This window comes from Cherax quadricarinatus, chromosome 9 (genome assembly GCF_038502225.1).
Source record: "Cherax quadricarinatus isolate ZL_2023a chromosome 9, ASM3850222v1, whole genome shotgun sequence".
NCBI classification, from domain to species: Eukaryota; Metazoa; Arthropoda; class Malacostraca; order Decapoda; family Parastacidae; genus Cherax; species Cherax quadricarinatus.
In genome coordinates, this window is record NC_091300.1 from 35211899 (window position 1) to 35226731 (window position 14833).

The 14833-nt window shown below is 43.5% G+C and overlaps 1 protein-coding gene across 11 annotated transcripts in view; it reads left to right on the plus strand.

Annotated features, from left to right (window-relative positions):
* LOC128685956 (mucin-2) overlaps positions 1-14833 on the plus strand; it is an 859817-nt gene that overhangs the window by 404984 nt on the left and 440000 nt on the right. The gene's annotated exons all lie outside the window — the stretch shown is intronic.

Consider the following 14833-nt stretch of genomic DNA (forward strand, 5'->3'; position numbering starts at 1 on the left):
CTACTACAACTACTGATGAAATTAAGACACATGTGCGGCGTCTGGTTGTCTTTGTTGTGGACGTTTCGCCATCCAGTGGCTGGCTGGATGGCGAAACGTCTACGGTGGGGATGCCCGGGTGTTGTGCATGTGTCATTTCATCCTGTCGGTATTATATACAATTCTTGTACTACTACTACTACTACTACCACCTCTTCCTGCCTATATATAGCCGTCCTGCTCCACCTCTGTTAGTGTGACTTTGTCAATGGTCCAAGTCGGACCGAAACGTCGTCGTAAGCTTCTCTCTTTTATGTGCGGGTTATTTGTGTATCGTTCCAGTCACGGTATTGTGCCTTTTTGTTATTTATGGACCCCGCAGTTAAGCGTCATATTCTCTCCAACTTTTTTAATGTTCTTCCCTCTTTTAAACCCCTCTTTCGATCTTATGAGGCTGCTCTTATTGCTACCCGGCGTCGTAAGAATCAGCTTCGCTTCCTACGTGACTGTCTTGCTGAACAAGTTCTGCCACCTTCCTTCTCCCACTTCCTGAAAACCAACCCACTGGGCACTCCCTTTCCTGATCATGCCCGTCTCCTACTTCAACAGCTCATTCTTTCTACTAAATCACAGGTTGAAGATGCCTTCTTTACTCTCCGTCAACGTCAACGTGCTCTCTTTGCGGCTCTACCACAGGATCTCTGTAACCTTCTCTCTACCATTGCCTTTGACACTGCTCGCCTGAATGCACAAATTCATTCTTCCAAACTACAAAATAAACTTCAACGTCTCATCTCAGCTAGCCCTTGGTCTAAATTCTCCCTCACTGACTGTGTTACTAATCTGTCTTCTGTCTCACTCTCTCAGTATGAGCTTGAACTTCTTGGTTTTGGTCTTTCCTTTGCCACTTCGCCTACTCCTCGCGCTGGTATTTCCCTGATTAGCTCTTTTGATTCCTTTCGTCAATCTCGCTTCCGTAATCTTCCTGACTTGTCCACTTTTCGTGGTGCTCTCCTTCCTGCTCTTGTTAGTCTGTTTTCCAAGAATCACCACCTTCCACGCCGTTACCAACTTGCCCTTTCTTCTCTTAAATCTAACACTAACATTGTCATACTATCTTCTGACAAAGGTAATTCGGTAGTTATCCTTGATCGCGAGGATTACCTCCGTAAAGCTGATGTCTTGCTCTCTGACTCACGCACCTACACTCCTCTCGTTTCCAACCCTCTTGATCGCATCAAGAGAACTTTCAACAAAAAACTAAGGACTCTCTCCGACCTCTGTCCTCCTGACTTTGACCTTGTTCAACGGTTTCGTGTCATCTGTCCCTCTCTTCCCTATTTCTATGGCCTTCCCAAAACTCATAAACCTGATATTCCTCTTCGTCCTATCATATCCTCTAGAGGTTCTGTCTCTTATTCTCTTGCTTCTTGGCTGGCCAAAACCCTCACTCCCTTTCTTGGTACTTTTTCTCCTGCCCACCTCCGTCACTCTCAAGACTTCATTGAACGGGTTCGCTCTCTCCCAACCTGTAAGATGCTTAGTCTTGACGTTGAGTCCCTCTTCACCAATGTCCCTCTTGATGATGTCCTTGATTTCCTTAGAGAGAAGGCCCATGAAGGGTTTCTTCATCTCCCTATCCCCACTGATGTCTTTCTTGATCTGATCCGCCTCTGTGTGGACTCTAACTCCTTTTCCTTCCAAGGGAAATATTATTCTCAAACCTTCGGTGTCGCTATGGGCTCTCCTCTCTCTCCTGTCCTTGCTAATCTTTACATGGAATACTTCGAGACTGTTCTTCTTCCTACCCTCGATGTGCAACCTTCACTCTGGCTCCGCTATGTGGATGACATCTTTGCTCTGTGGCCTCATGACTCCAGTCTCTTCCAACCTTTTCTTGAAGCTCTTAACAATCTTGCCCCTTCCATTAAGTTTAAAGCTGAATGGGAATCTAATTCCTTACTTCCTTTCCTTGATGTCCATGTCCACCGCTCAGATACAGGTTTTTCCTTTTCCGTTTACCGTAAACCTATGCACAGTGGCATGTACATTCACTACTTTTCCTATCATGCTTCCCCTGTCAAGAAAAGTGTTCTTATCTCCCTCTTTCTCCGTGCCCTCCGCATCTGTGATCCTCAGTTCCTTCCAGCAGAAATTTCCACTCTTCATAATTCGTTCTCCCGTCTTGGCTACCCTTCCCATTTCATAGACTCTGCCCTCTCACGTGCTAAACGCAATTTCTTCTCTCCCAAACTCTCTACTCATGGGAACTCTTCTATCCTCTGCCTTCCCTACATTTCCGGTCTTTCTAATCTCAACAATTCTCTCCGTCCCTTAGACATCAAGCTTACCTTCCGCCAGACTAACACTCTTCGCACTAATCTCGTTCATACCTCTCCTCCCTCTACAGATGTTCCTGGTGTCTACTCTATTTCTTGCTCCTCCTGTCCTCTTCAATACTTCGGAGAAACTGGTCGATCTCTTTCTGACAGACTTAGGGAGCACAAAAATAGTGTTAGGCTTGCCGACACTAACAATGCTCTTTTCTGTCACGTCAGAGATCATAGCCATCCTATTGACTGGTCTTCTGCTAAAACTGTCTTCCCTACTTCCAACTCGAACAGTCGCCGTTTAGTTGAATCCTCTCTAATACACAACTTTCCTTGTATGAACCTTAGCCCTGGCTTCGTCTCTGTAGATGCCTTCCTCTCCCACTACATTGTAAAATGCTCCAAACTTCAGAACACCCGTGACTTAACCTGAATCCTCATTTTTTCTTCTTCTTCTTTTTTCTTTCTTCCTCTTCCCCTTTCCTCTCTCCTTTTCTCCTCTGGGTTGTCTTTCTCTCTCCTGTCTCGTGTTTCTGTTCCTTCTTCATTTATTTCACCACTTCCCCTTTCACGCACCTCGGTGCGCTTGCTCTCCCTCTGTGGGTTTCTAGCTCTCTTGCAGTGCTCCCCTTCCTTTGTATTTGACTGGCTCGTCTTCCTTATTTCCCACTTCTACCACTACCACTACTACTACCTCTTCTTCTTCTACTACAACTACTGATGAAATTAAGACACATGTGCGGCGTCTGGTTGTCTTTGTTGTGGACGTTTCGCCATCCAGTGGCTGGCTGGATGGCGAAACGTCTACGGTGGGGATGCCCGGGTGTTGTGCATGTGTCATTTCATCTTGTCGGTATTATATACAATTCTTGTACTACTACTACTACTACTACTACCACTACTACTACCTCCACCTCTTCCTGCCTATATATAGCCGTCCTGCTCCACCTCTGTTAGTGTGACTTTGTCAATGGTCCAAGTCGGACCGAAACGTCGTCGTAAGCTTCTCTCTTTTATGTGCGGGTTATTTGTGTATCGTTCCAGTCACGGTATTGTGCCTTTTTGTTATTTACTCCACTGTTGCTAGTGATGAACACTTTCCTATCTTCAGGTGTGGACAGGAGAGATGGGTTGCAACAGACATCAGTGGTGTGGACAGGAGAAATGGGTTGCAACAGACATCAATGTGTGGACAGGAGAGATGGGTTGCAACAGACATCAGTGGTGTGGACAGGAGAGATGGGTTGCAACAGACATCAGTGGTGTGGACAGGAGAGATGGGTTGCAACAGACATCAGTGGTGTGGACAGGAGAGATGGGTTGCAACAGACATCAGTGGTGTGGACAGGAGAGATGGGTTGCAACAGACATCAGTGGTGTGGACAGGAGAGATGGGTTGCAACAGACATCAGTGGTGTGGACATGAGAGATGGGTTGCAACAGACATCAGTGGTGTGGAAAGGAGAGATGGGTTGCAACAGACATCAGTGGTATGGACGGGAGAGATGGGTTACAACAGACATCAGTGGTGTGGACAGGAGAGATGGGTTGCAACAGACATCAGTGGTGTGGACATTGGGAAGGGAAGGAGGCTGCAACTTCCTTGTTTTCACAGTTCTTCAACAAGCTGTGCTCTTGCCACTGCTATTAAGACTGCGTCTTCTCCCAGTCATCGTATATTTTAGTAGTTTAGTTTATGGAGACTTTAAGGGCACTCTAAGCATATTTGTGTATAAAGCGCTTTGCTACACAATTATGGCTGTCAGAGTTATTCTTTCCGTTGTTTGGTGGTGCCAGGAAGTGTGTAGTAGTGTAAAGAAGATGGTGGTGCCAAGAAGGAAATGGCGGTGCCAGGAAGGAAATGGTGGTGCTAGGAAGGAAATGGTGGTGCTAGGAAGTATGTGGTGGTGCTATAATGCATATGGTGGTGCCAGGAAGTGTGTGTGGGGCGATGCCAAGAAGTGTATGGTAGTGCCAGAAAGCGTGTGGTGCCAGGAAGTGTGCGGTGGTGCCAGGAAGTGTGCGGTGGTGTGCCAAGTAATGTATGGTACGGAAGAGAATGTAGGAATTAGCTGGTACCTATATTAAATTATAATATAAATCTTGATATTGCTGTTGATGCACTGCTAATGCACTACTTGACACTGTCTTCTAGCACTCCCCTTTCTCTTACGCTCCTGTACGTTGCTATTTGTGTTACCTTATGTGTTGTCTCTTAGCTGTTATGATTAGTTTAAGGAAAATGTGCCACATTTGTTCGTTAACACTTCACAGTATTACTTTTAAACCAATATTTGGTTGCCTAAAAGGTACCTGCAACTGATCACGCAAGTTCTGCTCTCAAATTCCGGCTTGAGGTTCGAGTTCATTGTTGACTGCCTGGTTAAGCAGGCGGTACGTAATGGCTGTATGCTCACTCACAGGATGAGTGGCGCTGAACACTGTTAAATTCTTGAATCTATTTATTCAGATTTTTTCCTTATTAATTTTGTTGGAAGTCTAAAGCTTTTCTGATGTATTTAGATATTTATGTGAGATCAGTGCGACAACTGTTGTACTTCATCTTACTTATAATATGCATTGTAATAGTTTAACATCTCAGTTCATATATATACTTAAAGGCTGTACTAAGATTTCCTCATGTTGTAGTCAGATTTATGTGAAGTCCTGGTGATAACGTTTATCATGCCGAAGAGCTAAAACTGGTCAGTTAGGAAGAACTTTTAAAATTAAGTCCTTTCTAAAAATTTTCTCTTATACGTTTAAAGATATATTTTTTCATGTACGTTAGTGTAAAAATTAATAATTTTGTAGCAAAAGAACCTTAGAAAACTTACCTAACCTTATAACAAGCGCAATTTAATTTAGCCTAATCCAACTAAATATATTTTAGATAAGTTTACAATAATTTAATAATAAACAAACAATGAAATATGATTTTTCGCTAGGTTTAGAATGATTTTTGCAAAATTATTGCATACACAAATTTTCTCTAGCCTTATTTGGCAAGAAGAGCGTTGCTATTTAAGTCAGAATCGCAGGTTTTACCGGCACGACTTTATCTATATTATCGTTTTATCATATACTCGTTTAATCCTTGGACGCTTTTTTCGAATAATTTTTTTAATTTTGATTTTCTGCTTTGCTTAAAATGTTTGAATCCTCAGTAACCATAATGGTATTATTTTTTATTCCATCTGGCAGAAGGGAGAGAGGGGGGTGGGAGGATGGAGGGAGGGAGGAAGGATGGAAGGGAGGGGAAGGTTTGCTGGGGTAGGGGACCGAGGGGTGGCTGAGAGAGGGGTAGACGGGAGATGGAAGTGTATAATAAACCCTATGGATAGCAGGGGCGTCATAGGCAAAATAAGAGAAATAAAAGGACACAAGTGACATTTTATTGTGGCATCGTTTCGCTCTCCAGGAGCTTTGTCAAGCCGTTGTCCTTTTACTTTACATATTGTCGGTAATTCTACCAACATTATTGAACATCAAAATGGTATACAATACCGACAGGTTGTTAGGTAAGACACATATGCAACAGTTAGACAACTTTATTCCGAAACGTTTCGCCTACACAGTAGGCTTCTTCAGTCGAATACAGAAAATAGGCAGGAACAGTAGAGATGTGAAGACGATGTAATCAGTCCATCACCCTTGTAGTCGTAGAATTTGAGGTTGTCAGTCCCTCGGCCTGGAGAAGTTCAGTTCCATAGTCAGGAACTATCTGAACTTCTCCAGGCCGAGGGACTGACAACCTCAAATTCTACGACTACAAGGGTGATGGACTGATTACATCGTCTTCACATCTCTACTGTTCCTGCCTATTTTCTGTATTCGACTGAAGAAGCCTACTGTGTAGGCGAAACGTTTCGGAATAAAGTTGTCTAACTGTTGCATATGTGTCTTACCTAACAACCAACATTATTACCAAATAAGAGAAGACTGCGTCAGCATCCGTGGTCCAAGACTCACCCTGCTACTAGCAGATATCCGTGATAATGGAGCTAATGTACAGTTTTCAAGAGGAGCCCAGATTTCTACCTCTTCCATGTGCCAGGTCAACCAGGATGTGATGGCCATGTAGACCTCCTGGCTGCCAGTAACATCAGCTTGGTTGAGCAGGCATTCAACAGAAAAGCCTTCTTCCAGGCTGGGATGTGAGAGTAAAAACTCTGGAAACTAGCCACAGGTATATCTAGGATATCATCGTAGTTGCTTCTTCAACATGACAGTACATACATGTTTCCTTCTCTCACTCTAGTTGCTCCTTCAGTTGTTTGAATCCCCGTCTCTTTTATAATATTATTAACGTCAAGCTAATATTTAGGCTTATTTCTGTGAGCTGTTAAATCACCTTAGATAACTTTCCTTTGTTTTTTTTATTTTATTTTTAAAAACTAACTTTCACCACTGTCTTGTGGTGAAAGGTTTTGGAAGACAACCAAAATGCAGATGTGATATACACAGACTTTGCAAAGGCATTTTACAGATGTGATCATGGGGTGATTGCACGTGAAATGAGGGCCATAGGCATTACGGGGAAGGTAGGCGGATGGATTTTTTGGTTCCTAACACACAACACAAAAAAGTAGTAGTAGTAAACAGAAAAATCCAGCATCACCCAAGTGAAAAGCTCAGATCCCCAAGACACTGTTCTGGCACCTCTGCTATTTATCATCCTCATAGCAGACGTAAATATAAACACCCGTCAAAGTTTGTATCATTTGCAGATGACACTAAAGTAAATATGAAGGTCACTTCTGTAGAAGACACTGAAAAATTGCAAGAAGATATAAGCAGTGTTTTCCAGTGGGCAGGAAAACAACATGACGTTCAATGGTGATAAGTTCCAACTGCTTAAGTATGGAAAAAATGAAGAACTCAGAAGGAACGCCGTATACAAAACTCAAGAGGATCGTCAAATAGAACAAAAGGAGCACTTAAAAAAAAATTGGGAATAATTATGTCAGCTAACCTTTCTTTTAAAGAACACATTAAGACAAAGGTAACGACAGCCAGGAGGATGACAGGGTGGGTAATGAGAACTTTCAAAACAAGATAAATAATGCCACTGGTGACACTTGAAATCGCTAGCGCTCCCTCATTTGGAATATTGCTCAGTGCTGACAGCCTCATTCAGGGGAGGAGAAATATCAGAGCTGGAATAAATACAGAGATCGTTTAGAGCCAGTAAAGCATTTAAATTACTGGGGACGCCTTAGTCTTTAATATGTACTCTTTGAAACGGAGAGGAGAGAGATACTTGATAATATATATCTGGAAATACTCGAGGGCCTGGTCCCAAATCTGCACACTGCTATAATAACATACTGGAGTGAGAGATACGGGAGGAAGCGCAAGATAAAGCCAGTAATATGCAGGGGTGCGGTGGGCACAATAAACATTGTATCAACATCAGTGGCCCCAGATTATTCAACATCTTACTTGAAGATATCAGAAACACTGCTGGAACAAGTGTAGAAGCCTTCAAGAGAAAACTGGACAAGTAGTTTTCACCAGGTGTCAGATCAACCAGGCTGTGATGGGTATGTGGGGCAGCGGGCCTCTAGCAGCAACAGCTTGGTTGACCTGGCTAGCACCAGACGAGCCTGGCCCATGGCCGGGCTCCGGGAGTAGTAAGACTCTCGAAACTCATCAGAGGTATCTCCTCATCGTGTCTCCTTGCCAGTGTCTGTACTTCCCTATTTTTACTCCTCTATTTGTAGTTGCAGGGGTCGGTGTGTGTGTGTGTCTGGCTTGCTTGCTAGCAATGTCGCAGTTTCCGATGCCACTGCACTTGGGAAAATGCAGCTATTCAAGGTATGCGGTGCCGCGTGCGGCTGCCGTCACCACCTTAAGGGATTTATTTTGAGTATGGAATCAGTCTTACAGTACGGGGCAGTTTGAAGACGAATCAGTCTTACAGTACTGGGCAGTTTGAAGACAAGAATCATTCTTAAAGTACGGGGCAGTTTGAAGACGAATCAGTCTTTCAGTACTGGGCAGTTTGAAGACAAGAATCAGTCTTACAGTACGGGGCAGTTTGAAGACAGGAATCAATCTTACGGTACGGGGCAGTTTGAAGACAGGAATCAGTCTTACAGTACGGGGTAGTTTGAAGACAGGAATCAGTCTTACAGTACTGGGCAGTTTGAAGACAAGAATCATTCTTAAAGTACGGGGCAGTTTGAAGACAGGAATCAGTCTTACAGGCAGTTTGAAGACAAGGAAAGAATCTTAGTGTGAGGGATGGAGCAGCCACGATACTTGGTACTTGGGTTGTTACCAGTCAGCGTCACTGTTAGTGACATCTCTAGAGAATACTTCCCTCAAGGAAGGTTCCTTGAGGGGCTCTTGATCTGGGGAATTGGATCTGTACTCCAGTTCCCCGAATTAAGCCTGAATACCTTCCACATCCGACTACAGGCCTGACATCAGGTGATATCACTGACTCGTCCCTGGTACTACAGAGACGCCGGCAGGTAAATAAGCAAGCTGATAGTTAGCTAAGCAGTTTACCAATGCGGAGAGCCAACCACAACTTTCGAACAGTGAGCACGGTGAAGTATAAATGTTAGAGTCTACCTAATGACATAGCTAGTCAAATAATAGTATAAAGCAAGATATTTTCATTTTAGCTGTTAATGAAAATATCAGCAACATTAAACTATATGAAAGATAATATACATTGTGTCCCTTTCAGGGGGGCGTAACAATCACACATATGGTTTCAACACCTGGTATGAGGAGGCATGCCCCTCACACCTGGTGTAAGGGGCATGCTCCTCCTCCTGTTTAACAAGCCTGTTGTTGTCACTCCAACATGACCCCTATAACACACCCCCAGTATCGTAACCCCTGTAACATATCCCCAGTATCGTGACCCCTGTAACATACCCCTAGTATAGTGATCCCTGTAACACACCTCCCCTATCGTTACCCCTGTAACACACTCCAATATCGTGACCATGTAACACACCCCATTATCGTGACCTCTGTAACACACCTCTAATATCGTGTCCCTGTAACACACCTCCAGTATCGTGACCCCCTGTAACACATCCCCAGTATCGTGACCCCTGTAACACATCCCCAGTATCATGACCCCTGTAACACACCTCTAATATCGTGACCCTGTAACACACCTCCAGTATCGTGACCCCTGTAACCCACCCTCAGTATCATAATCCCTGTAACACACCTCCAGTATCATGACCGTGTAACAACTCCAGTATCGTAACCCCTGTTCAACGCCTCCAGTAGAGTTTTGTCTTTAACATCGCCATGACGTGTGTAACAGAAGGTTCCTGGGTGTGGTTAGTGAGGGTGTGGCTGGCGGATATAATCTTGTGGTGGCACTGAGGTTTGGGAAGAGCTTGCGTAATGTTATCCACTTGACACACAGAGTGTGTGTGTGTGTGTGTGTGTGTGTGTGTGTGTGTGTGTGTGTGTGTGTTTGGGTGGGTGTGGAGTGGTTGTGTGGGTTGTGGGTTGTATGTGTGTGTGTGTACTCGCCTAGTTGTACTCACCTAGTTGAGGTTGCAGGGGGCGAATCCAAGCCCGCCTCTACACTCTCCCTGAACCGTGAGCTTTATCATACCTGTGTGTGTGTGTGTGTGTGTGTGTGTGTGTGTGTGTGTGTGTGTGTGTGTTTGGGTGGGTGTGGGGTGGTTGTGTGGGTTGTGTGTGTGTTTGAATGGGTGTGGGGTGATTGACCGGGTTGTGTGTGTGTGTTTGGGTGGGTGTCGGGTGGTTGTGTGGGTTGTGTGTGTGTGTGTGTTTGGGTGGGTGTGGGGTGGTTGTGTGTGTGACAAAGAGAGAGAGAGAGAATAAATGAATGACTGAATCATCCGCCCATTCCTTCATTCATCCATCTACATGTCTTTCTATATAATATCTATTCATCCTTCTATTAGTCTACCTATTCATCCAAGGCCACAGGTTTCGGAAAATTTTGAGTAATGTTGACCACTTTACAGGTTAATGATAGATCCACAATCAGTATAGTGTACATTCAACCCACTGCGCTATATCAGTATAGTGTACACTCAACCTACTGCTGTCAGTATAGTGTACACTCAACCCACTGCTCTATATCAGTATAGTGTACACTCAACCCACTGCTGTGTAAGTATAGTGTACACTCAACCCACTGCTCTGTCAGTATGGTGTACACTCAACCCACTGCTCTGTCAGTATAGTGTACACTCAACACACTGCTCTGTCAGTATAGTGTACACTCAACCCACTGCTCTGTCAGTATAATGTACACTCAACCCACTGCTTTGTCAGTATAGTGTACACTCAGCCCATTGCTCTGTGAGTGTAGTGTACACTCAACCCAGTGCTCTGTCACTGTAGTGTACACTCAACCCATTGCTCTATCAGTATAGTGTACACTCAACCCACTGCTCTGTCAGTATAGTGTACACTCAACCCACTGCTCTGTCAGTATAGTGTACACTCAACCCACTGCTCTGACAGTATAGTGTACACTCAACCCACTGCTTTGTCAGTATTGTGTACACTCAACCCACTGCTCTGTCAGTATAGTGTACACTCAACCCACTGCTTTGTCAGTATAGTGTACTCAACCTACAACTCTGTCAGTATAGTGTACACTCAACCCACTGCTCTGTCAGTATAGTGTACACTCAACCCACTGCTCTGTCAGTATAGTGTACACTCAACCCACTGCTCTGTCAGTATAGTGTATACTCAAACCACTGCTCTGTCAGTATAGTGTACACTCAACCTACTGCTTTGTCAGTATAGTGTACACTCAACCCACTGCTCTGTCAGTATAGTGTACACTCAACCCACTGCTCTGTCAGTATAGTGTACACTCAACCTACTGCTCTGTCAGTATAGTGTACACTCAACCCACTGCTCTGTCAGTATAGTGTACACTCAACCTACTGCTCTGTCAGTATAGTGTACACTCAACCTACTGCTCTGTCAGTATAGTGTACACTCAACCCACTGCTCTGACAGTATAGTGTACACTCAACCCACTGCTGTCAGTATAGTGTACACAACCCACTGCTCTGTCAGTATAGTGTACACTCAACCCACTGCTCTGTCAGTATAGTGTACACTCAACCCACTGCTCTGTCAGTATAGTGTACACTCAACCCACTGCTCTGTCAGTATAGTGTACACTCAACCCACTGCTGTCAGTATAGTGTACACAACCCACTGCTCTGTCAGTATAGTGTACACTCAACCCACTGCTCTGACAGTATAGTGTACACTCAACCCACTGCTCTGTCAGTATAGTGTACACTCAACCTACTGCTCTGACAGTATAGTGTACACTCAACCCACTGCTCTGTCAGTATAGTGTACACTCAACCTACTGCTCTGTCAGTATAGTGTACACTCAACCTACTGCTCTGTCAGTATAGTGTACACTCAACCCACTGCTGTCAGTATAGTGTACACAACCCACTGCTCTGTCAGTATAGTGTACACTCAACCAACGGCTCTGTCAGTTTAGTGTACACTCAACCAACTGCTCTGTCAGTATAGTGTACACTCAACCTACTGCTCTGTCAGTATAGTGTACACTCAACCTACTGCTTTGTCAGTATAGTGTACACTTAACCCACTGCACTGTCAGTGTAGTGTACACTCAACTCACTGCACTGTCAGTGTAGTGTACACTCAACTCATTGCACTGTCAGTGTAGTGTACACTTAACCCACTGCACTGTCAGTGTAGTGTACACTCAACTCACTGCACTTCTTAACATTAGTAATTTAAAACTGTACTTACCACAAAATATATATACCGATGTGTAATTTTTTTTAGCACACCGTCACTGTCTTGCCAGAGACGCGCCGATTTTACAATTCAGAAGCCTCTCCAAACTGTAATATCGTCTTAACTCATATTTTTGTTTAATATTGTATTTCATGAAGTACTAAACTCGTGTGGATCATTCAGATGAAGTAGTGATTCTGAAGGCTCGATCCTTCATTCTTTTGTCGTGGATGGATTTTGGAATGCACTTGTCGGCACGTCTTGGAACGTTTTCTGTTTTAACTATGTGTTTACAAGGTGCGGGCACCATAGTAACGCGGGGTCCTGTGGCAGGTAGACGCCATGTAGGCAGTAATTAGGGTGACAAGTGTTTGTTGTGTGCCAATAAGGGAGTGTTGCACTGGCTGGTAGTGCGCCAGGGCTATGTGGGGGTGCCAAGGCGAGTACGTCGTGCATCCCTACTCCTTTCTTGACACTCACGCCCGACACCCACTTCCATTAGCTCAAGGAAGTAGACTGCCCCTTGTACCTTGATCCTCGGAGTAGAAATGATGCAGGAAGCAAGCTGAAGTATTAGACGCAATGAAGCTATGGAAGCACTGAGGTTGTTGACTAGTGGAGTCTGTGTGTGTGTACATTAATGATTGTGTAGATGTACTATGATTGTATATATTCACTCTCATTGTGTAGATGCAATGGAATTGTGTATGTGCGATAGGACTGCGTTATCTAGGTAGTTAACAAGGAAGGAAGGTCTTAGGCAGAACTCAGAAATGTTGCAAACTTAGTTTTGTAATACAAGAATGCGTTACGGAGTGTAAGAAACATGGAATGTGTTACTGACGGATGAAACTGCGTGGAACACACGCTTGTAGGCAAGTTCATACCACGTCTTGTATTATCATTGGTCATGCAAATTCTTAAAGTATCCGGTATTTGTAACACATTACCTTTTCTTGAGCCATTCTATCTTTGAACATATACTTTTTACTGTCCTTTTTTAATCAACTGCTTCGTAATTGAATTTGCTGTTCCCTGTTCTCGTAACTGATGCCAAGAAATTGTGGCCTCTTGTTCTCCTAAAACCTAATTGATAGTGCCAAGAAATTGTGACCTTGTTCTCCTAGCTGATAATGCCAAGAAATCTCCTTTAATGTTTCTCTCATAGTGTGTTAATTTAAATTTGATGATCATAGTTGCTGTTTCTTCGTGAGTTTCATCGAGGACACACACAATGTCTTCAGTCTTTCTGTGAACTTGATATTTCTTAACTTAGGATTCCATTTTGTTGTTACATTTTGTTGTTTATCTTCTAGCTGTGTGTTTCTTAGTCTTGGGTACAGACATTGTATACAGTGTTATACCACAGTCCACTAACTTACCACAGACTGAAGAATTAGTCGACAAGATTGTGCGTGTCAAGACTGGTTGGTACTCAAGGGTGTAAAACGCTTATTGAAAGTGAAAGATGAGAGACAAGGAATGAAATTGGATGATGAAAATGATTGCAAAGAAACGTTTGATGCCTTGTATGGGAAGCTGCAGAGCGCGCGCGCGCGTGTGTGTGTGTGTGTGTGTGTGTGTGTGTGTGTGTGTGTGTGTGTGTGTGTGTGTGTGTGTGTGTGTGTGTGTGTGTGTGTGTGTGTGCGCGTTGGGAAATGGTTGGACAAACACATGGGTGGTTTTGATAAGGACATACCTTGTATGGGGCGGTAGACCTGCTGCAGTGTTCCTCCATTCTTATGCTCTTTTGAATTATAACACTGAGTAAGAAGTTAGGAGTTAACTCAGTGAAATAACCAGAGTAAGGAAGCCATTAGAGGAAGTTTTATTAAAATAATATAGTGACAGCAGACGACGTATCACTCTAGATGTTGAAGAAATGTGAAGAAGATAACATAAGTGTGAATTTTAAAACACTAAATATCCACTAGAGTAAAGCGGGTAAAACATTTAGAGAGCATAATGCTGCTAACTCTTGGAACAGTTTATAGAGCATAATGCTGCTAACTCTTGGAACAGTTTATAGAGCATAATGCTGCTAACTCTTGGAACAGTTTAGAGAGCATAATGCTGCTAACTCTTGGAACAGTTTAGAGAGCATAATGCTGCTAACTCTTGGAACAGTTTAGAGAGCATAATACTGCTAACTCTTGGAACAGTTTAGAGAGCATAATGCTGCTAACTCTTGGAACAGTTTAGAGAGCATAATACTGCTAACTCTTGGAACAGTTTATAGAGCATAATGCTGCTAACTCTTGGAACAGTTTATAGAGCATAATGCTGCTAACTCTTGGAACAGTTTAGAGAGCATAATGCTGCTAACTCTTGGAACAGTTTAGAGAGCATAATACTGCTAACTCTTGGAACAGTTTATAGAGCATAATGCTGCTAACTCTTGGAACAGTTTATAGAGCATAATGCTGCTAACTCTTGGAACAGTTTAGAGAGCATAATGCTGCTAACTCTTGGAACAGTTTAGAGAGCATAATGCTGCTAACTCTTGGAACAGTTTAGAGAGCATAATGCTGCTAACTCTTGGAACAGTTTAGAGAGCATAATGCTGCTAACTCTTGGAACAGTTTAGAGAGCATAATGCTGCTAACTCTTGGAACAGTTTAGAGAGCATAATGCTGCTAACTCTTGGAACAGTTTAGAGAGCATAATGCTGCTAACTCTTGGAACAGTTTAGAGAGCATAATGCTGCTAACTCTTGGAACAGTTTAGAGAGCATAATGCTGCTAACTCTTGGAACAGTT